At 37.0% G+C, this 23,049-nt stretch overlaps 1 protein-coding gene across 10 annotated transcripts in view; it reads left to right on the top strand.

Moving 5' to 3' along the window:
- The window catches only part of SLC16A7 (solute carrier family 16 member 7), a 187,753-nt gene that overhangs the window by 108,423 nt on the left and 56,281 nt on the right, over positions 1-23,049 (top strand). The window lies entirely within an intron of this gene.

The raw sequence follows: 23,049 nt of genomic DNA, 5'->3' as shown, positions 1-23,049 counted from the left end.
TTGTGTTTCAACAGATTTTAACATGATATGTGCACAAAATGAGCCCTATACTTCATAACATAGTGCACCCAGAGAAAATTCAAAACAGAGAAGCTAAAATGATCAGAAGCACGAATTTGTGAGTTTGTGTTTGTTTTTGAAGTAGAGAATACTTCTTCTAGCAAGACAGACAAATCAGATTTTGTCTTTGCAGGGTGGAAATATCAAGTCTTAGAAGACACAATAAAACAATATGAAATCCTGAAGAGTATGCATTATGTGAATAGATGTGTTAACTAAATTCCACAATATTGCAATTGCAGTGGGAAAGGAGAAAGTAAAGGTAGAGCCAAAGAGAAGCCTGAAAAAAGATCAATTGTGTAAATAAGGAAATAATAATCTTATAGAATTTATGATCCCAATAAAAAAATGAATTAGACGAAATTCTATAACAGAATCAAGTAAAATTTAGATAAATTTATTAGGGATAGGTCTAGATATAAAGGGAAACAAAGGTATTTAATATATATTCCTTATCAATACATTTTTTATAGGGATTGTTATATTGTGAATTTACTTAGAATAAGATAGCATGTTAATTTTTGAAGGAATTATTGGAAATAAGACTCATAGCTAGGTCTATCAGACTTTAAATCTCATGTTTCTGTTCACTTTCTGTTTTAGTAATATATGAATTTCTTACTGCTACATGTATCTCTTTCTTTTCTAATCTCTTCAGGTTGGTGTTGTCTGCAACAGCCACATATTCCATCAATCTATTGCCAGCCATATGGCATCACTATCAGAAGAACACAGAATTGGAAGGACAATAAATTTGTCCCAGTTTGGAATTTTCTTACATTATTATTACTTATGTATTTATAGTTGACTAAAATTTCTTATTAGGTTTTTTTCTTGTGTATTTTTAGCACACATTCATGATTTTCGTGTATATTTTTTTTTGAAATGGATTTTAGTCTTGTGAAAGACTAGCTAGTTACTATGCTAACAGCAATACATCTTTTTCTAGTATTGAGACGGATCAGTCATGGTAGTGTGAACTCCTTACATCACTAAATAGAGAACAAAAGTATAAACTTTGAAGTCGGATAGACCTAACAATGTCCTGTTTCCAATATATCCTTAAGCATATTACCTATCCCCTCTAAACTTTAGTGCTTTCTCTGTAATATTAAGGAAAATTATAGATTCCAACCCGAATATTTTGTTGTAATTTAAAAAAAGGTAATACATGAAATAGAATTCATCATCATCATCATCATCAGTAACATCATCCAGTCCCCTCCCCTTCCACTCCCCTGGCCTCTCAGTTCTTGACATACTTGTCTCCAGGAAGACCCTAACTTCCATGTTCACATCCTTAAACCTGTCCTTACCAATAACTTTCAAAACCTTGATAATCTCAGTTTTCTAATATCTTACTCTCCTACCACCAGATCTTATCTTCCAGCCCATTTCTTCCAGTACTGAAAATCTAATACTTCAAACCCATAGGTACTATCAATCTATTGATACCACTGCGTGTGTCACTGCTCCCCCTGTGCCATGTCTATCCTCCTTACCTAGCTAAATTTCAGGTTCAGTGGTGATCAGTTTCTTGCATACATTCTCAATTCGTCTAACTACCTTTAATTTTTCTTTGATGAAACTAGAACTCTGGTTAAAGCCAGCACTTCATCTGCTCAGTTCTTGTATTTCCATAGCTGATTGTAACTGAAGAAAATCATGCTGCAGGATTTACTGGTCTCTTTTAATTCTGGTAAGTAATCTCAGGTGGGCCTTAAATGCTGCCTGGTAACTGTACTATGTGTTCTGTTGCCCTAGCCCAGTCTCTCACTCACTGTATGAGATGATTATTACTTATTTAATTCTTATTCCTCAAATCCACTATCCTCTTCTCCTTTTCCTTCAACCTAGGAGATAGCTTTGATTCCTACTTCATTCAGAAAGTTGAAGTAATCAGAAGAACTGTCACATGCTTCTCCTACCACATTTCCCCACCTGTTTACACCTGGGCCTGTTTCTTTACCTTCTCTGCTGTACTGACTGTATCCTGGCTAAAGCCAACTCATTCACTTCCTCTTTTACCTTCTCATCTGTTAAAGGATATAACTACAGATGTAGTTATTTTTTCTCTGTCCTTCATTAGCAGTTATTTTCTCTCACTACTGGATCATTCCCATAGCATAGAATCATGATGTTCTGTCTTCCAACTTGGGAAAAAACAAAACAATTAGAAAATGTTCTCTAGACCCATATTTTCTATCAGCCACAACTCTATGTATGTCTTTCCCTTTAAGCAAAACTTCTTGAAAATGTTGCTCCAGTTTCTCTCTTCCCATACTCTTTTCCCCATTCCAGTCAGAATTTTTTTCCTACTCCTGATCTGAAATTGCTCTTTCCAAGCTCTCTCATGATGTCTGTTACCAGTTTAGTGGACATTTCTCAGTCCTTATCAGCGGCATTTGACATAGTAGTTGATCACTCTCTCTTCCATAAAACTTGATTTTATTTCTTCTTTTGATGCCATCAGTCACACCTTCGCAGTGTTTATTTCTGGCTCTTCCTTTCTCTTTAAGAATGTTTAAGGTCAGCTCTTGGATGTCTTTTCTATTTGCATTTGCTCTATAGATGACCTTGTAATTTCTCATGACTTAGCTCTTACTTATAAGTTGTTGCCTCCTAAATTTGTATATCCTGTCCCAGCATCTCCTGAACCCTAGACCTGTGTATAAAGCTTTCAGCATTTTCACTTAAATGCCTCATAGGCATCTCTCACTTGACATATCTACAATGTGATCTCCTGAAATTCTTCTCCAAACCTATTGATCAGGCCAAAAACATTGAGCCATGCTTGACTTCTCCTCTTTCTACTTTTTTTCCTCTCAATTCTTAATGAGCAAATGTGTTGAGTCTACTTTCTAATTAAATCCAACATTCAATCACTTCTCAGTACCTCTGCAGCCATTACCTGGTCCAAGCCACTATTATTTGCTGCCCAGATTATTGTTGGAGCCTACTATTTGGTGTTCCAAATATAGCTGTTTCTGAAATAGCTGCCAGTGAAATCCTGTTGTAACCTAAGTCCCATCATGTCTAAACCTTTTGCTGTGAATGGCTAAAGCCTCCCAATTCACTACCTAAGGTTTCTCAACTCACTATGGGTGTCTATTCTCCCTCATTGTCTTCTGGAACTTGTTTCCTATTATTCTCTCTACTGCTCTAGCTACACTGTCCCCATGCTGTTCCTAGAATATACCAATCAGGCTCTCACCTCAGGAATTTGTACCTATTCTTCCTTTTACTGAAATGATTTTTCTTTGGATTTTTAAATGCCTCTCTTCTTTCAGGTCTTTACTCAAACAAATTTACCTTCCCATAGAGGTCTTCTAGAGCTACCCTATTTAAAATGTCAACATTACATCTACACAGTTCTATTCCTCTTCCTTGTATTGTTTTTCTGTGTAACTCTTATCAGTATCTATTGGTTACTTTTTATTGGAATGGTACTGTCCTGTAGAACTTTCTGTGATGATAGAGATGTCCTATATATCTTATTGTTCAGTGTATGCTATCTTCTAGCCACATGTAGCTATTGAACACTTGAAATGATGCTACTTTGAGAAATAACTGAATTTTTATTTTTTTTTTCATTTTAACTAATTTAAATTTAAAAAGCCTCAGTTGGCTAATGGTTACCGTATTAGACAGTGCACCTTTGCAGTGTAAACTTTCAACCCCCCACTGGACTATAAACTTCATGAGAGCAGAGATTTTTCTTTCTCTTTTGTTCACTGTTGTATCCCTAGTGGGTAAAAATACCCTGGCACATAGTAGGTGCTTAATAAATATTTTTTGAGGGAATGAAAAAATAGATCATTATCAAAATTATTGTAATAATGATCAAATTAGACATTGAAAGACTGGGCTTCTAGTTCTGGCTATGACAATAACGGTGTGATTTTTCAGGGGTCACTTTCTTGGAACCTAAGTTTCTTCATCTATATTTTTTCTTTCATTTAATAAACATGTATTGAGCTCTTCCTATGTGCCAGGAATAAGGCTAGATATTGATGTACAAAGGTGAAAAAAACATGGTCCCTAACAAGGAGTTTCCTTCAGTTGTGAAGAAAGAAAAGTAAAAATTATTAATGCTATGTGATAATCTTGAAGCTAGAGACATGAACTGCTAAGGGAAAAGAGAGAAGAAATAAAAGGCAGCCTTAATGGTCAACGGAAGAGTTAGAAGAAAGGAAAATGGCAAGGCTTTCTGGAGGATAGAGAGGATTTGAAATGTTTATAGAGTCAGCATTTTATTATAAGAGAACATATTCAAGATTACTATGTGGAACATAAACAGCACATAAAATAATATAACTTAATATGCGAAAATGTGGGAAATTTAGGCACAAGGCGCTGCATAGTATGACTTTGTAAGCTATTATAAGGTCACAGTGTAAATACGCAGAAAGTGCTCATAAATTCTGAAAATCCTTCAGCTACTTTCTATTCCAAAGTTCTAAAACAACAGTTGTTTTCAACTGCTGTTTTCCTGTTTGCATTGCTTTTTTACTTCTATCACCTTTCCTTCTATATAAGAAGTGTTTTCCTGCTTATAGTGAACATTTTACAAATCCTCCTTTATTCATTTCTCAACCAGCATGCAGGTTGTAAAAATTCAAAATGAAAACTGTAATTGTGGAGATAAAAAAATGTACATATAATGTCTACGACATACATATTTATATACATATGTGATTTCAATATTAGGGATACCTCACCAGCTCCATAAGCAGTCAGATACACTTTCCAAGAAAACTTGCGAACAGAAAAGCCTGAAAGGCTGTGAAGAGCAAAGCAGCTCGTCTTAGATCTTCAATGGAATAGAGCTTTTGTGTGCATCTTTCATTCCACCACTAAGGATTAGATGACAGTGGAAGAGGGAGTGCTGGTAATGTGATAAAGAAGGGTAACTTTTCACCCTTCACACTAGCCAAAGAACGTATCAGGTATCTCCCCTGAAAGCTAAGCTTATTGTCAAAGTTCAAAACCAGTTTTCAGGTGTATATATCTATAAGAAAGAAGAAAATAAATTAGTCTGTAGGTTTTTATATCAATTATAGATAATAAAAACATTATGGTTGATCTTGCTAATCTGATATATTACTTCCCAAGTAAATATATGTTCTACTTTGTATAATAGAGCTGTTAGTAGACTTGCTGGAACCAGCTGGGTTTGAATATCTGAGATGTTTGCCAAGCTGCACGACAGAATAGTGCTAGAGTTTAAGATGTAAATGTGATTCTGTATTTAATTTAATTTTACAGAGCATTATTAGCTAGTTAATGATGCCACTCAGAATATTTTTAGTAAAAGTATATTTAAATAAATAGTGGGGGGTTTTTTTTGTATTTTGCGAATTTCTTTAAAATGAAAATGTACGTGGAATTTCTGCATTTAAGAGTATAGCAATAAGAGAAAATCCCATATGAGATTTTTATTTGTGAAAGAAAGGTGATAATAGAAAAATTTAGTTTGTGAAAATACCAATAAATTTTAAAGATTATGCAATATGTGGTATACTTCCTGCCATGTAATACATTGCTCAAAAAATGATAGCTACCAATATTTCAGTACCAAGGAATAGCAGTATATCTCCCAAAATACTGTTGAATGAATGCTTCCTCTCAAGAACACATCCATATTTAATCAAGGAGATACAGGGAATAAGTCTTTGCTTGTATTTTTAACTAAATAGATTGTTGCTGATAAGTGCTTAATGTTATGCTATAGGAATAGTTTGTCATTAAATAGCTAGAATTCACTTCCAACTCCATATAATTTAATAGTATTTAAAGAAACATTTCCACTTTGAATCATAATTATGTGAATTCATAGACCTTTCCAAAGTGTAGGAAAGTTTCCTCTATTGCTGTACTTTAGAGATTAAGAAAGTGACAAGTTTTCAAGAGCCATACAGAGAATGGCAGTGGCAGGATGCGGCATCTGCTTCTGACTTCTGGGCTTTTGTCATGCCTTCAATTGTTCTTATAGAATCACTTCTCCTTGCCAGAACCATCTCCATTTTCTCTATTAAAAATAGTACATAACATTTGTCCATTAGAAATAACTTTCCTAAGCCCAATTATTTTACAACAAAAATAATATTTTATAGATTTTAAGTGATTCCTATACTGCTAATTTCACTCTGAGATATGTGAGATGTGTTTTCAAAATTGTACTAAAGGAATATATGCCATATAATGATTATCATTATTATCCTACTTGATGAATAATAAATTCTTTTACTTCTCAACTTGTTTAAGCCTTTTAAAGAATATGAACATTATTTCATCACCCTCAGTATTGTTTGACCATGCTACTCTTAATCATCCTTCATAAATCAGTCCCTTAGCCTTTTATTTTTTTTTTTTTTATTTTTTTTTATTTTATTTATTTATTTATTTATTTTTTTTATTTTATTTTTATTTTTTATTTTATTTTTTTTTTTAAATTTTATTTTGTCGATATACATTGTAGCTGATTAATGCTCCCCATCACCAAAACCTCCCTCCCCTCTCCCTCCCCCCATCCCCCCCAACCATGTCCTCTCTGTTTGTTTGTTGTATCAACTTCAAATAATTGTGGTTGTTATATCTTCTTCCCCCCCCCCCCGGTTTGTGTGTGTATGTGTGTATGTGTGTGTGTGAATTTATACATTAATTTTTAGCTCCCACCAATAAGTGAGAACATGTGGTATTTCTCTTTCTGTGCCTGACTTGTTTCACTTAATATAATTCTCTCAAGGTCCATCCATGTTGTTGCAAATGGCAGTATTTCATTCGTTTTTATAGCTGAGTAGTATTCCATTGTGTAGATGTACCACATTTTCCGTATCCACTCATCTGATGATGGGCATTTGGGCTGGTTCCAACTCTTGGCTATTGTAAAGAGTGCTGCGATGAACATTGGGGAACAGGTATACCTTCGACTTGATGATTTCCATTCCTCTGGGTATATTCCCAACAGTGGGATGGCTGGGTCGTATGGTAGATCTATTTGCAATTGTTTAAGGAACCTCCATACCATTTTCCATAGAGGCTGCACCATTTTGCAGTCCCACCAACAATGTATGAGAGTTCCTTTTTCTCCGCAGCCTCGCCAGCATTTATCGTTCATAGTCTTTTGGATTTTAGCCATCCTAACTGGGGTTAGATGGTATCTCAATGTGGTTTTGATTTGCATTTCCCGGATGCTGAGTGATGTTGAGCATTTTTTCATATGTCTGTTGGCCATTTGGATATCTTCCTTAGAGAAATGCCTACTTAGCTCTTTTGCCCATTTTTTAATTGGGTTGCTTGTTTTCTTCTTGTAAAGTTGTTTGAGTTCCTTATATATTCTGGATATTAATCCTTTGTCAGATGTATATTTTGCAAATATTTTCTCCCACTCTGTTGGTTGTCTTTTAACTCTTTTAATTGTTTCTTTTGCTGTGCAGAAGCTTTTTAGTTTGATATAATCCCATTTGTTTATTTTTCCTTTGGTTGCCCGTGCTTTTGGGGTCGTATTCATGAACTCTGTGCCCAGTCCTATTTCCTGAAGTGTTTCCCCTATGTTTTCTTTAAGAAGTTTTATTGTCTCAGGGTGTATATTTAAATCCTTAATCCATTTTGAGTTGATTTTAGTATACGGTGAGAGGTATGGATCTAGTTTCATTCTCCTGCATATCGATATCCAGTTATCCCAGCACCACTTGCTGAAGAGGCAGTCCCTTCCCCAGTGAATAGGCTTGGTGCCTTTGTCAAAGATCAGATGGCAGTAAGTGTGTGGGTTGATTTCTGGATTCTCTATTCTATTCCATTGGTCAGTGTGTCTGTTTTTATGCCAGTACCATACTGTTTTGGTTATTATAGCTTTGTAGTATAGCTTAAAGTCAGGTAGTGTTATGCCTCCAGCTTTATTTTTTTTGCTGAGCATTGCTTTGGCTATTCGTGGTCTTTTATTGTTCCATATAAATGTCTGAATAGTTTTTTCCATTTCTGAGAAAAATGTCTTTGGAATTTTGATGGGGATTGCATTGAATTTGTATATCACTTTGGGTAGTATGGACATTTTCACTATGTTGATTCTTCCAATCCAAGAGCATGGAATATCTTTCCATCTTCTTGTATCCTCTCTAATTTCTCTCAGCAGTGGTTTGTAGTTCTCATTATAGAGATTTTTCACCTCCTTGGTTAACTCAATTCCTAAGTATTTTATTTTTTTGGTGGCTATTGTAAATGGGCAGGCTTTCTTGATTTCTCCTTCTGCATGTTCACTATTGGAGAAAAGAAATGCTACTGATTTTTGTGTGTTGATTTTGTATCCTGCTACTGTGCTGAAATCATTTATCAATTCCAACAGTTTTTTTGTAGAGGTTTTAGGCTGTTCGATATATAGGATCATGTCATCTGCAAACAGGGACAGTTTGACTTCATCTTTTCCAATCTGGATGCCCTTTATTTCCTTCTCTTCTCTGATTGCTCTGGCTAGTACTTCCAACACTATGTTGAATAGGAGTGGTGAGAGTGGGCATCCTTGTCTAGTGCCTGTTCTTAAAGGAAAAGCTTTCAGCTTTTCTCCATTCAGGATGATATTGGCAGTGGGTTTGGCATATATGGCTTTAATTATGTTGAGATACTTTCCCTCTATACCTAACTTATAGAGGGTCTTTGTCATGAATGAGTGCTGAACTTTATCAAATGCTTTTTCAGCATCTATAGAGATGATCATATGGTCCTTGTGTTTGAGTTTATTAATATGGTGTATCACATTTATTGATTTGCGTATGTTGAACCAACCTTGCATCCCTGGGATGAATCCCACTTGATCGTGATGAATAATTTTTCGTATGTGTTGCTGTATTCTGTTTGCTAGTATTTTAGTGAGGATTTTTGCATCTATATTCATCAAGGATATCGGCCTGTAGTTTTCTTTTTTGGTTATATCTTTACCTGGTTTTGGTATCAGGATGATGTTTGCTTCATAGAATGAGTTTGGGAGATTTGCGTCCGTTTCAATCTTTTGGAATAGTTTGTAAAGAATCAGTGTCAATTCCTCTTTGAATGTTTGGTAAAATTCTGCTGTGAATCCATCTGGTCCTGGGCTTTTCTTTGTTGGGAGCCTTCTGATAACAGCTTCAATCTCCTTTATTGTTATTGGTCTGTTCAAATTTTCTACGTCTTCACGGTTCAGTTTTGGGAACTTGTGTGTGTCCAGAAATTTATCCATTTCCTCCAGATTTTCAAATTTGTTGGCGTATAGTTGTTTATAGTAGTCTCGAATGATTCCTTGTATTTCAGATGAATCAGTTGTAATATCGCCTTTTTCATTTCTAATTTTTGTTATTTGAGTCTTCTCTCTTCTTTTTTTTGTTAGCCATGCTAATGGTTTGTCAATTTTATTTATCTTTTCAAAAAACCAACTTTTTGATTCGTTGATCTTTTGAATTGTTTTTTGGTTTTCAATTTCATTCAGTTCTGCTCTGATCTTAATGATTTCTTTCCGTCTGCTAACTTTAGGATTGGATTGTTCTTGTTTTTCTAGTTCTTTAAGGTGAAGTGTTAGGTTGTTCACTTGCCATCTTTCCATTCTTCTGAAGTGAGCATTTAATGCAATAAATTTTCCCCTCAATACTGCTTTTGCAGTATCCCACAGGTTTTGGTATGATGTATCATTGTTTTCATTAGTTTCAATAAACTTTTTGATTTCCTGCTTGATTTCTTCTTGGACCCATATGTCATTAAGTAGAATGCTGTTTAATTTCCATGTGTTTGTATAGTTTCCAGAGTTTTGTTTGTTATTAATTTCTAGTTTTAATCCATTGTGGTCTGAGAAGATACATGGGATAATTCCAATTTTTTTGAATTTATTGAGACTTGATTTGTGACCTAATATGTGATCTATCTTGGAGAATGATCCATGTGCTGATGAGAAGAATGAATATTCTGAGGTTGTTGGGTGGAATGTTCTGTAGATATCTGCCAATTCCAATTGGTCTAGAGTCTTGTTTAGATCTTGTGTTTCTCTACTGATTCTTTGCCTAGATGATCTGTCTAATATTGACAGTGGAGTGTTCAGGTCCCCTGCTATTATGGTATTAGTGTCTATTTCCTTCTTTAGGTCTAATAGAGTTTGTTTTATAAATCTGGCTGCTCCAACATTGGGTGCGTACATATTTATGATTGTTATGTCTTCTTGATGGATCAGTCCTTTTATCATTAAGTAGTGTCCCTCATTGTCTCTTTTTATGGTTTTTAGTTTAAAGTCTATTTTGTCAGATATAAGAATAGCCACTCCAGCTCGTTTTTCTTTTCTGTTTGCATGGTAAATCTTTTTCCATCCTTTCACTCTTAGTCTGTGTGAATCTTTATGGGTGAGGTGGGTCTCTTGTAGGCAGCATATAGTTGGGTCCTGCTTTTTGATCCAGTCAGCCAGTCTGTGTCTTTTAATTGGGGAATTTAAGCCTTTAACATTAAGAGTTGTTATTGAAAGGTGTTGATTTATTCTTAGCATTTTATTGGTTGTTTGGTTGTCTTAGGTGTCTTTTGTTCCTTGCTTTCTGATTTACTGTTTGGTTTCTTTGTTTGTTGGTTCCTTAGGTTGTAGATAGTGTTTTTGTTAGCTTGTTTTCTCTTCATGAATGCCATTTTTATTGTACTAGCGGGTTTAGATTTTTCTTAGGTTTTTATGGCAGTGGTAGTTATTTTTCAGGAACCAAACCCAGTACTCCCTTGAGGATTTCTTGTAAGGGTGGTCTTGTGGTAGTGAACTCCCGCAGTTTTTGTTTGTCTGAGAAATATACTATTTGCCCCTCATTTCGGAAGGATAGCCTTGCAGGGTAGAGTATTCTTGGCTGGCAATCTTTGTCTTTTAGTATTTTGAAAATATCATCCCATTCCTTTCTAGCTTTTAGGGTTTGTGATGAAAAGTCTGATGTTAACCTGATTGGGGCTCCCTTATAGGTGATTTGACGCTTCTCTCTTGCAGCTTTTAAGATTCTCTCTTTGTCTCTGAGTTTTGCCAATTTGACTATGACATGTCTTGGAGAAGGCCTTTTTGGGTTGAATACGTTTGGAGATCGTTGAGCTTCCTGGATCTGAAGATCTGTGATTTTTCCTATACCTGGGAAGTTTTCTGCCACTATTTTGTTGAATATGTTTTCAATGGAATCTCCATTTTCCTCCCCTTCTGGAATACCCATGACTCGGATATTTGAGCGCTTGAGGTTGTCTGATATCTCTCTCAGATTTTCTTCCATGTCCTTGATTCTTTTTTCTTTCTTTTTGTCTGCTTGTGTTATTTCAAACAGCCCATCTTCAAGTTCAGAGGTTCTCTCTTCAACTTCGACAAGCCTGCTGGTTAAACTCTCCGTTGTGTTTTTTATTTCGCTGAATAACTTCTTCAGTTCAGCAAGTTCTGCTACATTTTTTTTCAGGACATTGATTTCCTTGTATATTTCCTCTTTCAGATCCTGTATACTTTTCCTCATTTCATCATGATGTCTAGCTGAGTTTTCTTGTATCTCATTCAGTTTCCTTAGAATTATCACTCGAAATTCCTTGTCAGTTATTTCAAGGGCTTCTTGTTCTATAGGATCTAGAGTATGAGATTTATTAACTTTTGGTGGTGTACTTTCTTGATTTTTTGTATTTCTGGTGTCTTTTTTTTGGTGTTTATTCATTGTGGCAGGGGGTTTCACAGTCCACCGGTTTGAGACTAATGACTAACTAGGATGTTGCTGTGGTTGCCAATTTGGTATGGCTCCCGCCGTGACTGCTCAGTTGGCCTCTAGTGTCTTGTGTGTGTGGTTGCCTCGGGTCTTGGGCTTCTCCGGGGATCCACCTTTCTGGTCAGCTTGTACTTTGCTGGGCTGGTGGATCACGTACCACAGGGTGTGTGATCTCTGTTGAGCTTTCACTTTCTGTACAGGACTTCTCCCCGTTCCGTGTGCTCTGGCCCAGGCTGTTAGATCGTGCAGTGGCGACCCCACCGGGTGTGTGGTTTCTGTCGAGTCTCCGCCTCCCTGGCCGCACGTCTCCCCCCTCTGTGCACACTGTGCTGGGTTGGGGCGTGTCTTCTGCACCCCTCGCCTATCAGCTGGGCCTTCAAGACCCTGCTCAGCACCGCCTCGCCCAGGAAGTCTACCAGGTTTCTGCTAGGCACAGACGACCGGTCTCTCTGGGTGCCTTTGTAGCACTGTGAAGATCTTTCTCGGGTCTTGTTCACCTTTGTATCCCCCCGGTATAAACCGAGTCTAGTGCCCGCCTGCAGCCTGCTCTCCGGCAGGTTCAAGCGGACCTGGGAACTCTCCTACCACACTATTCCCAACCAGAAATTCGTTAGGCTTTTTTCCAAACTGGTGGTTGCAGAGATGGTATCTGCCTCCCAGTAACAGGAAGTTTACCGGGGCCGGAGTCCAGGGTGTGGTGGAGTGACAGTCGGCCCGCCCGTACTTCCTAGCCCTCCCAAAACTGGTCGGGACGCCCCACACCCCCAGCCCTGCCAGAGAACCGTGGAGGGAGTGGGAGAGGAGGTCGGCCCGCAGGGTCCGGAAAGCCCCGCGCCAGGCCAAGCAAATGGGCTCAGTGATGGCCGAGCAGGGCGAAGCTGCCCGCACCTGGGAAAATGGAGGCAGCACCGGGGTAGTGAGTGGCCTGGTGGTGCAGGCGGGGAGCCGCGTGTGCATCCACCCCCCGAACAGAGCTGTGCCAGGGATCACTCACAGTGCTGTGCCAGGTCGGGCGCTCGCTCTGTCTCTGGTTTGTTGCCTTCCGTGTTCTCGGCGCTGCCGCCTCGGGCTGTTCAGTCGCGGCGCCGCTCGGGCGCTCCCAGGAGTCTTCTTTAATGCCGGCCTGAAACCTCGAATCCTGGATAGGGCAGCTGGCCGCCTTTAGTGCGGCCCCAGCCTCCGGGATCCTGGCTGCATCCACAGCAGCCCTGGCGCCGTGTTCCCTGTTTCAAAACTCACTTTTGCAGCTAAGAATCAGTTCTTTTCCTGCTCCACACTTCAAAGCTGTTGCCTGCAAATGAGGCAGCCTCTCCTGCCGGGGGCAAAGTGGCGTTGAGCCCCCACGACCGGCCAGCAGCAGCAGTCCTCCCTTAAGAGATGGCCAGAGGAAGGTCCACAAGTTTCCCGGCTGCCTGAGGCCCAGTGGCCACCTTTTCCACCTCAGCTACTCCGCGCCAGCTGCCGCAGCCGCCGCCATCTTGAAACTCCCCTTAGCCTTTTAGACATTTCACTTGTTTTCCCTGAACTGCCTCCTACATGTTCTTATTATTGTAATTTATTTTTTGAGTGTTGACAGTTTACTTGGCACTGTTCAAAACATAACATATTTCTTTCTAGAGAGGTGACTAAAATTGCCCCATTGTGTTTCGTATGGTCTCAGCAGGACATAGAATGAACGTTCACTGGACTACACCATTCTAATCAAGTTTGGGATATAAAAAAAGGGATCAAAATTAATCTGTCAATGACTTGAGCTCAGAAATATTTTTTAGCCTCAATTTCATTTCTCCCGTGACCATGTTTAAAGTTATCTTAATTAAAGCAAGGAATAAGTACATGTAGATACTTTTAATTGTGTTAGACTTATGGATTCTCAGAATGCTACTCTGAATTCCAAGGGCATTCATGCTGAAAATAAAAGTGACTTGAGACCCTCTGAAGAAAGGTCTTTGGATATAGAGAATGTCTATTTTCAGTTATCCAAAGTGTATGTTTTTAATCAATCAATATTCGAAACTCTTTTTAAAACACAGAATATTTAAAGATTTTAGTTGGAGATTAATGACAAATTAAGTGCATGGCTTTAAAGTAGATGTTTTACTTTAAAAAATAGAAGAAAAAAATGAAAGGGAGGGAAGAAAGAAAGGGAGGGAAACATTGATTATATTAGGCATTATGACGAGCAGATGTGTTTGTTTAACACATTGCCCTTGGATACTGAATTATATGGTCTAAAATCTTATTGACCAATTTCTGATCCACTAGATTTTAATGCCCGTGTTAATTATGAGCAAGTTAGGTGATAGCACGGAAAGGGTACAAAACTGGGGACCAGGAAATCTGGCTTTTCTAGTCTTGGGTCCTCCATCTTGAGGCTGCCGGGGTTGCTGGCTGTGGTGGTACAGGATGTGCTCTGCTCACCTTCCTGTCCTAAGGTCTAGCACCCTCAACTGAGTGCCTCTAAAAACTCACCAGTGAGTAATCACTACTTACGTGTCTGAAAAGAAAATTAGTGATTTTGTGTGATACAATACTTGGAAATAAGATTGTTGAGAGATTTATATTTTATGGTCAATACCCGATATATCAGAATAGAAATATTTAGAGTTGCCTTAAAAAATTAGAAAGGCTTCTAAACTACAATAGTAATTATGCTAAATTCATTTACTTATCTAAATAACAATGACATTCAAAAGTAGTGGTCATGAGTCAAAACTTGTATTTATCTAAACACTGTGTTCAGTAATGAAAGAACTTCAGCCAACTGATATTGAGTATTACAGCTCTATTAGCAAGATTATTGAAGATATTAAGTGGGATTATTGAAAATATGAGAAGAAATAAGAATGCATATTCAGGTGGAGTGGGGTATTTGGTCACAGAAGGATGAGTCAGTCCCTGGTGATGACTTCTGTGGTCTCATTATATACTGACCATGGAGAGGTGGATGCTGGAGGAAAGAGTATAGGTGCTTTGAGGATGGAAGAAAAGATGTATGAAATTGAAGAAAGTGGGAAAGCCAGGTCATTAGAAAACTATGTAGCAGTATTGGGACACTGTTAAAATGTCATTTGAAGTTTGAGATCATGAAATTTAAAGGCACCTACAGTTTTGTGATCTTCTCCAGCAATTTTCAGATTTTCAACATTAAGTGTGGGAAAAGAAATATGCTTTCATTCATCCTGGCTTGGGAATTTTCCAGATGAACATTATGAAGAGAGGAGTAAATAAATCAATGATGCTTTCAAAGGAACTGCTATAAAAATCAGGCATCCAATTTAAGTTCTAGAACAAGAAAAGTTGAAGGACTTGATAAATGTAGGGAATTGGGAGGAAGTAATAGCATCTGTATATTGGAAACCTTGATGAAATTAAAAATTGTTAATAGTGGGAGTATTTGAGCAAGTGAAATGGAAGGACAGTGGTCCAAGCTGGTGAGGGGGATATTTACATTTGAATGGGGGGGGAGTAGTGCAGTATTAGATGATGACAAATTCCAGATATGACCATTCAGTAAACAACTGAGGTAGAATGTAACAAAAAAGAGAAAGAAAGGCAGAAGGTCAGGGGGCATAGAAAGGTCAAGGAATTTAGAAGCCACATGTACACTGATGTCACTAAGAAAGATGATGGCAAGTAAAACAGAGATAGGAATAGACCACAAGCCAGCGTGAAAGTGTTGAGTTGGTGAGAGATGCAGACGCCCGTAGAGGATAACAACAAGGAGGTTGGGGAGGGTGTTGTAACTTGATGGAAATAGCTTCAAAAAAGCACAATGATTTACAAAAGAAAGGACAAAGATGGAGAGGAGGCTGATAGAAAACAGGGAGAACATTTACACCACTTCTTGGCCCTGAAGTACTTGGGTGGGGGATGAAACAATTGAGAGGATATCAAGGGAAGAAATTTCATCATGGAATAGCCCTGACACTCAAAAAAAAAAAAAAAAAAAAAAACCCAACAACGTTGAAAACAAACAAAAAACACAAACAACAACAGAAAACCCTAGGAACGCCATAGCTCACAGCAAAATGGTAGAAATTAGAAAATAGAGTATTGGGTGGTGGATTTGATAGAGCAGCATGGACATAAAAGACCACTTCTGGGGGTGATTGGGATGAACAGGGTTTGAAGCAAATAGGAGTAGGCCAGATAGAAGGATGTGAGCACTCACTCAGTTCTAGTTCTCTGGCTCTGGATATTTCCTGTAGTGACATGTGTTATCCATTGCACATTCTAGTCCTAGCTACACACTCGGGTATGGCCCTGTTGGCTGTGAGCAGCTGTTTACACAATATACAGCAGTTGGTCAATAAATGATAGTGTCTTGAACTAGGATGGCAAATGATCATTATGAGTTTGCTCCTGAGATATGGATATGCTCTCAGATTACTGACAAAAATAGTCATGCACCGCAAAACCAAGTTTCAGGTTAACAATGGACAGTGTATATGATGGTGGTCCCACAAAATTATGATGGTTATACTATGCAGCATATGTATGTAGTAGGCTACACCATCTAGGTTTATCTAGGTTTGTGTAATTATACTCTGTGATGTTTGCACAATGACAAAACCACCTAATGTCACATTTCTCAGAACATATCCCCATTGTAAAGCAATGCATACTTGTATTCATATATGAGCTTTCAAGACTAAGAACCTGTAATCACACAGTGTTCAGATAATGAATGCTACTACACTTTGAGACCTATAGGGCGATAGTCATCCATATTTTTTCATGAAAGGACACACGCTTTTATACATTGTAGCATACTTTTTTTCTTTTAGAAGAAAATAGGAACCTAGAAATTCTGGAAGATTGTCAAGTTTTTAAATAGGGAAATATCAAATAGGTAGGTCTCCTACCTAGGCATTTGTCTGAAACTATTTTCCCAATTTATTTCAACTTTCATCTTATAATTCATTTTTGTCAATTAAAAATTGCAAAATACTCTTCCTCTTCAGATTATTAGCGGTGCCATTAAGTTGGGTGAAAGTCATGCTCGATGTGTGTAGTCACTGGATACTCAAACCATTCTTATTAATCATGCTTATGGGTGGTTTAGATAATTAAGTTCATAATTATCCATTTTCCCTTTAAGTCATTTATTGTTAATATTGAGCTCACTTACTGTTAAAACCTACACAGTTGGAATCTGTAGGTGAGGAAATCCCGTGGTAGTATAATTCACCACCTTGATTACTTGGCTGGCCAGGTGGGTATTGCCTTTCTCTTCCCCATCATCTCTTTTTGACTTCTTATTTCATATAAATCTTCTGTGACAGAAAGTAAAAATGTTTTGTCTGGAAAAATTGTGTTCCCTCTCTGTCTCTCTCATTCTGTCTCTCTCTCTTGTTTCTCTCTTTATTAAATGTCCTCTTCTAATTCTCATATGATTATTTGTTCAACATTTTCATCCCCCTCATTTGACTATCATTTTATGGCCTTTAATTCTTTAATTGCACCTGTGAAAACCAAAGCCTTTATGATTCACTTTTCTCTACAAGTAAACCAACCCTTTTTCCTGCTTAATTCTGGTATAATCAGTTGCATGGACATGTTTTTATGGATTTTAAAATGATTATATAACAAAGGAATGGATCCTCACCTTGTAAACATTACTTTTGTTAATTTGTGGCTTAGAATAAGTTGTTCTTTGTTACTTAATATTGACCTGTTGAAAGTAGGCATCTGAATACGGAATGACAGCTCAGGAAAAACTAAACACAGCTTTCAAATAGCACAATAAGACTTGCTGACAATTTAGCTGACTTTGATGCCTGGATTGTGCTATCCAGTTGTCTCCTTCTGTGGAAAAGTTAAAAGTAGGCCTGGGAAGAGATTCATTCCTTCAAATTATTGAAAATTATTGAGCATCTCCTTTTGTTGTATCAGGTGGCCCACAAGCTTTTATATCTACAAAAAGATTTTGTAGTGTCTATACAGAGGTCAGTTATGACCAAACTATTTGTGGGAATCTAGACTTGAAATTTCGGGACAGGACTTTTTCCCAGCCTTTAGTTCAGGATCTACCAGGATTTATTGAAGCCTTACCTTGTAAGTGTCCACTCCAGTTATTGCCACCACATTTCTTCACTGTTTTCAGGTTTCTTTAGGATCCCCAATATAAAAGGGAAAAAAATCTTGACATTAATTTAGGCACCATGTCTGTCAGTACTGTCCACCAAAAAGAACTCTTAATCTCCTACTCTCATCTGCATGTATACTTCTTTGCTGTAAAATAGTGGGCTCCCTAAAATTAGAAATAACCAGGCAACACAGCTCCTAAAATGATGAAGTATTGGGCTTTCCAAAATTTCCCCTATTCCTTGTCTTATAAACATGTGTGGGAATGTGTTACCATATGAGTATGTATTAAACTTACTGTTACATAGTTGCAGCTGAATATTGGTAATGCAAAAAGCAATATTATTTAATAAATAAAGGAAATCACCAAAACATTTAGGGAATGACTTAGTTAAGGCAGACTAGGTAGGTGGCCATATTACAGAGGACATTTTGTCTGAGTATCTAGGCAAAGTCCATCTATTTTTCTTTTTCTTTTCCTCATTTATTTTAAGAGGCATTTGGATTCCAAACGGTATTTGTATGCTTAGCAACTCTCTCTTAAAATACTTGCTTTTCACAATAAAATGGTTTGGTACTATTCTATTCAAAGAAAATATGACCTTGTTAATAGACTTCAGCATATTTTATGCTCTCAAAATCTCCTTAACACCTATGCATATATATATAGCAATGTTTGTCTATCTAACTTTCGCATGTATATCCCAAGACCTATTGAGAGCTTTGTGGTATTTAATAGATTAGGAACAAAGAGGGGGGGGGAATTTATCACTCCACAAAATAAATAATCATGAAAATATAAAGCAAATGCATCTGTTTATTAAATTTCTGCCAGGACAGATTCAAAATACCAAAATGCCAACTGACTTTTTTTTTTTGGCCTGGCCTAATTTCTTTTATGTAATAAATAGTTAATAATGAATACTGCAAATTAAGTTAAATAAAATATTCAAGCCAAACATGTCTAGATTTTTACACTTTATTCTTATGTACATTCAAAACTTACAAATCAAATAAGAAATATTTTCAGAACATTGTTAAGCGACAGAAAACAATAATATTTTACATTTGTAGCATTTTAAATTTTATAACATCCTTTAACATGTATATCTTCATTTGCATTTTAAACAACTTATGAGTTTAAAATTCATTAAAATTCATTGATCATCATTTTCCAGAGTACAGACCTGAAATTCAAAAAGGTTAAATGACTAGCAAAAGATCATAGGACTAGTCTGTGGGAAAGCAAGCCTGGTAGCCCTGAGCTCAGTGCTTTGAAGTGTTTGATAGTAGGATAAGAGTCCCAGATATAAGTCCCATTAACTTTTTTTTTCACTTTTTCAAATCATTGAGTTTATTGTCTATCCAAGAACTTTGGATTTATAATAAAAAGACAAATTACAGTCTTTGTCCATTATTTGTTGACTATATGACTGTTACACAAGTCACTTAAACACTCTGAGACTGACTTCTTCATCTGTAATGTGGTTATTAGTGCAGCTCCTGGCTTTCACACAGAGGTCATGTGACCCACACCAAAAAGGGGAAATACTCTGGAAATGACTGAGTGCTCTTCTAAAATATAAACAAATATTATTTCATGCCACCATGGCATTTTATAATGAGGATTTTATCCAGAGGAAAAAGGCATAGGATCAAGCCTCAATTCTACCATTAGGAGCTATCTGATTTCCAGGCAAGTCCTTGAACCAATGTGAGATTCTGTACTGTTCACTGTAAAATAAGGATTTTTTGAGTAATATTTATATCATGAAAATAGTGATATTTATGCATTAGAGTTTGTCGTGAGAGGCCAAATGAGATAAACAAAAGTATGACGATCTTTATACATTGAAAAGGAACTATACAGATACACATATATGTGGAGAAAAGCCTCATTAGCATGTAGCATACTTTAAAATGTTATATTTTTAATACTGTGTCAGAAAACTGAATGATTCCTAAATCTCCAGGGTTCTAAAGGAAATTAAACAAGGCAGGTATAGAGAGAATCTTGTGCACAGGAGGATCACCATTGTGACTTTTAACTAGCTTATCATCACACTTTTTGCCTTTCTCAAGAGTTACAACCCTTTCTTTCTATATTGCTTAATTTTCTCAAATGCCTAACATCCTTATTTTTCTGCTGCTTTATCAGGGACTTCATATAAGTTGAATTGACATTCCATACTGACTGCTCCCTTCGTGTATAACTCATCACCTCACTCACTTCATCAAATCGACTGCATGTTTCGGCTAGATCTAGTTACACACACCTCTAGCCTAGTCAGCCTTACCCCCGCGCCCTGCCAACACCAGTTTTGCAAAAGAGAGGGTGTTATATGAAAGGCTGATTTCTATGAGTTGACATAAGAGATCACTTTAAAAATGTCTCTATTCAAAGATTGTGCAGTTCATTCTCACTCGTGTGTAAAAAAGAAAAAAAAATTCCTGAAGTTGCCAACAGAAGAGAGACACAATAAGGGCTCTGGGAGGTGAGCAAATGTATTTACAGCCTCAAAGTGCAACTGCTGTGGGTTTTCTCAATTCAAATTTGACTTTCTTGCTTTAGAGGGAATTAACAGAATAATTTGGGAGTCAGCTTAGAATCACAAATATTCCTAAAATTCCCTTGAGGTTACAGTTGATGATGTGGATTTGGAGACTGATGATTTAAATCATTGTCATTCTCCATTTTACTTATATAACTAGATGTTATTTAGATATTATATTTACAATAAAAATTACAAAAATAACAGATTGAGAAAAGTCGTTTCATTGGTTCACAATAATATATTTTTTAAAAAAATCCTCACAGATTGCTATAAATTCATACATTCATGCATTACTCTCTAGTTTCTTAAAACTCAGCTTGATATTTCCTTTTCTATGACACTGACAATAAAGCCGAATGCATTTCCTTTTCCCATATAACAAAATCATCTTGAAAAGAATTTAAAACATGATACAAGAATGAAAGCAAAGTTGTCTTGTATAGCTCATGAATATATTTTCAACACTCTCTTTGTACTTCGTAATTTAGGTGGCAAATAGCTAAGGTATAAATACTATACTACTGTTAGGTTCCTGAAAAGTGCTTCTGATTTGAGACTTATTTAACGTCCACCTCAAAGACATAGTTTTTGTACCAGAAGAGAATGTTTTTTGCTACTAGGAAACCTCAGTAATATTCTCATCACAAACATAACATGCTATATCTTTCTTGAAGTTGGTGTATTTCATTGAATCATTTTAATATGCTCTGGCTGAAGAATATCAATATCACTTTTCAGAGGAAAGGTGGTTCCAGTAATGGCTGATGTCTAAGCATCATTTGTAATACAAATGATGGGGAGCCTGTGGCTTAATGGCCACTAATTTATTTTGAATTTATGATGCATTGCAGCCATTAGTAGTAAGCCGCTTTACATCAGTTCATGGGGAATAAGAGTTATTTGTAGTGCATTTTATATCGTGATTTCAAATGGGGAAATATGCCTGGTTCAAGAGAAAAAAAAGAAAAAAGTCTGCAGTACAGTGGGATTAGGTCAGAAGTCTACCAATTCTGTGTAACAGTACTCTTTCATATGCATTTCACTGTGCCTTATAATAGGTAACCATGGGGGTGTTTTTAAATGAAAAGCTGTAGCCCTGATGGTTTTGCATTATTTTCAAACATAAATTTAACATGCAATTTCCACTTTTTTTGAACACTAGTTCTTTATATATATTTACCATGAAAATTTTCAGAGTGTGTAATATATTACAAATTTTATTAATGGAGATTGCCATATATTTAAATACACACCAACATTAGAATAAAATTAAACTCGTGAATATTTGTCAGGTATGTAAATATGATTTGTGCTATAAGAAACAAAAGCAGAATGCATCATTCAGCTTTCAAGGAGATCACCATCTACTGGAGGTAACAAGATCTTGGTAGGAAAATATATCTTAATGCATGGTTTTAATAAGTATTCAAGTCAACAGTTGGTGAAATGTCATAAAGCAATAGGAGATTTATTCCCACATCTAACAATAGATAGCATCAGTGGTTGGAAATATAAGACCAAGTCTCCAAGGACGGAACCATCAAGGACATGGTTGAGTTTGAGATGGATCTTAAAGTAAGAACAAAGTATAAGCAAGAACAACATGCACATACAGCCTTGTGGAAGCAAAAGAGTTAGAAGAATTGCTAGAGGGCGAGTGTTAAATCAAATGACTTATCTGGGAGCAGAGATTTAATAATTGTGGACTAATAGAAGATAGGGTATGCTTGAGTGAAATGCTTTAAATGTACACCCCAAAACAAACAAAGAACAAAAACAAAATTCTTCTAAAAGTTATTTCAAACAACATACCCAAATTTGTAACTCCAACAACCACTAATAACTACTGAAGGATAAATTCTTGTAATGACCTAATTTCCTCCCCAGACTTGTGTAGTCAGGCATCAATCACTTTAGGGTTGGATTGGTGTAGGAGGATATAGGTGGTCTCTCTCTGCTGCAGATGCTGCATTTCCCACCATCATAGTTACATAATCTCTTCGAAACAGCAGACTAGGCAGACGTCACTTTAGGACCCTAACAAAAGAACTTCTGACCACAGATGACCAGCCTCATTAGATCTCGCCGCCTAGTTCTGCTTGGAAGTTAAGATCATTTAGTAGCCTTTGGTACTAAACAAGTCTTCTTGATCCCCTGTCCTTTTCATGCATACCTTCCTTCACATGGTGACCAATGTTTCTCCAGTGATTTCTGGTCTCATGCGGACACCCCTCCTTGTCCTTCCCACTGAACCCTGTGGAACTGCATGATGTTTCCTGTCTTCTGTTCTCTAAATTCTCAGCCTGTTTCAATGAACCAAGCCCTCTGTCTCCTTGTCCTGAGCAAGCTCTGGGTTCTTCTGTGATTCCACTTCCCCTTAAATGAAGTCTGCATATTATCCCACAGTATTTCAACAGTGATCACTGACACCCTGCCCACCCACACCAAGAATCAGGTAGTAGCTTTGCTTGTGCACTGAGGCATAATTGTGTAAGGGGAAGGGCAAGAGGGCAACAGATGAGACATGAAAGACACTCTGGGTCAATATCAAATGAAATGTACAACTCATGCAGCCTCCTCTACCTAATGTTCTCCGCTAGGTTATCTTCTTTGAGTTTTGGTACACACCTAAA

This window comes from Cynocephalus volans, chromosome 12 (genome assembly GCF_027409185.1).
Source record: "Cynocephalus volans isolate mCynVol1 chromosome 12, mCynVol1.pri, whole genome shotgun sequence".
NCBI classification, from domain to species: domain Eukaryota; kingdom Metazoa; phylum Chordata; class Mammalia; order Dermoptera; family Cynocephalidae; genus Cynocephalus; species Cynocephalus volans.
The sequence above is the reverse complement of the archived record's forward strand: the minus strand, read 5'-3'. Positions and strand labels throughout refer to the sequence as shown.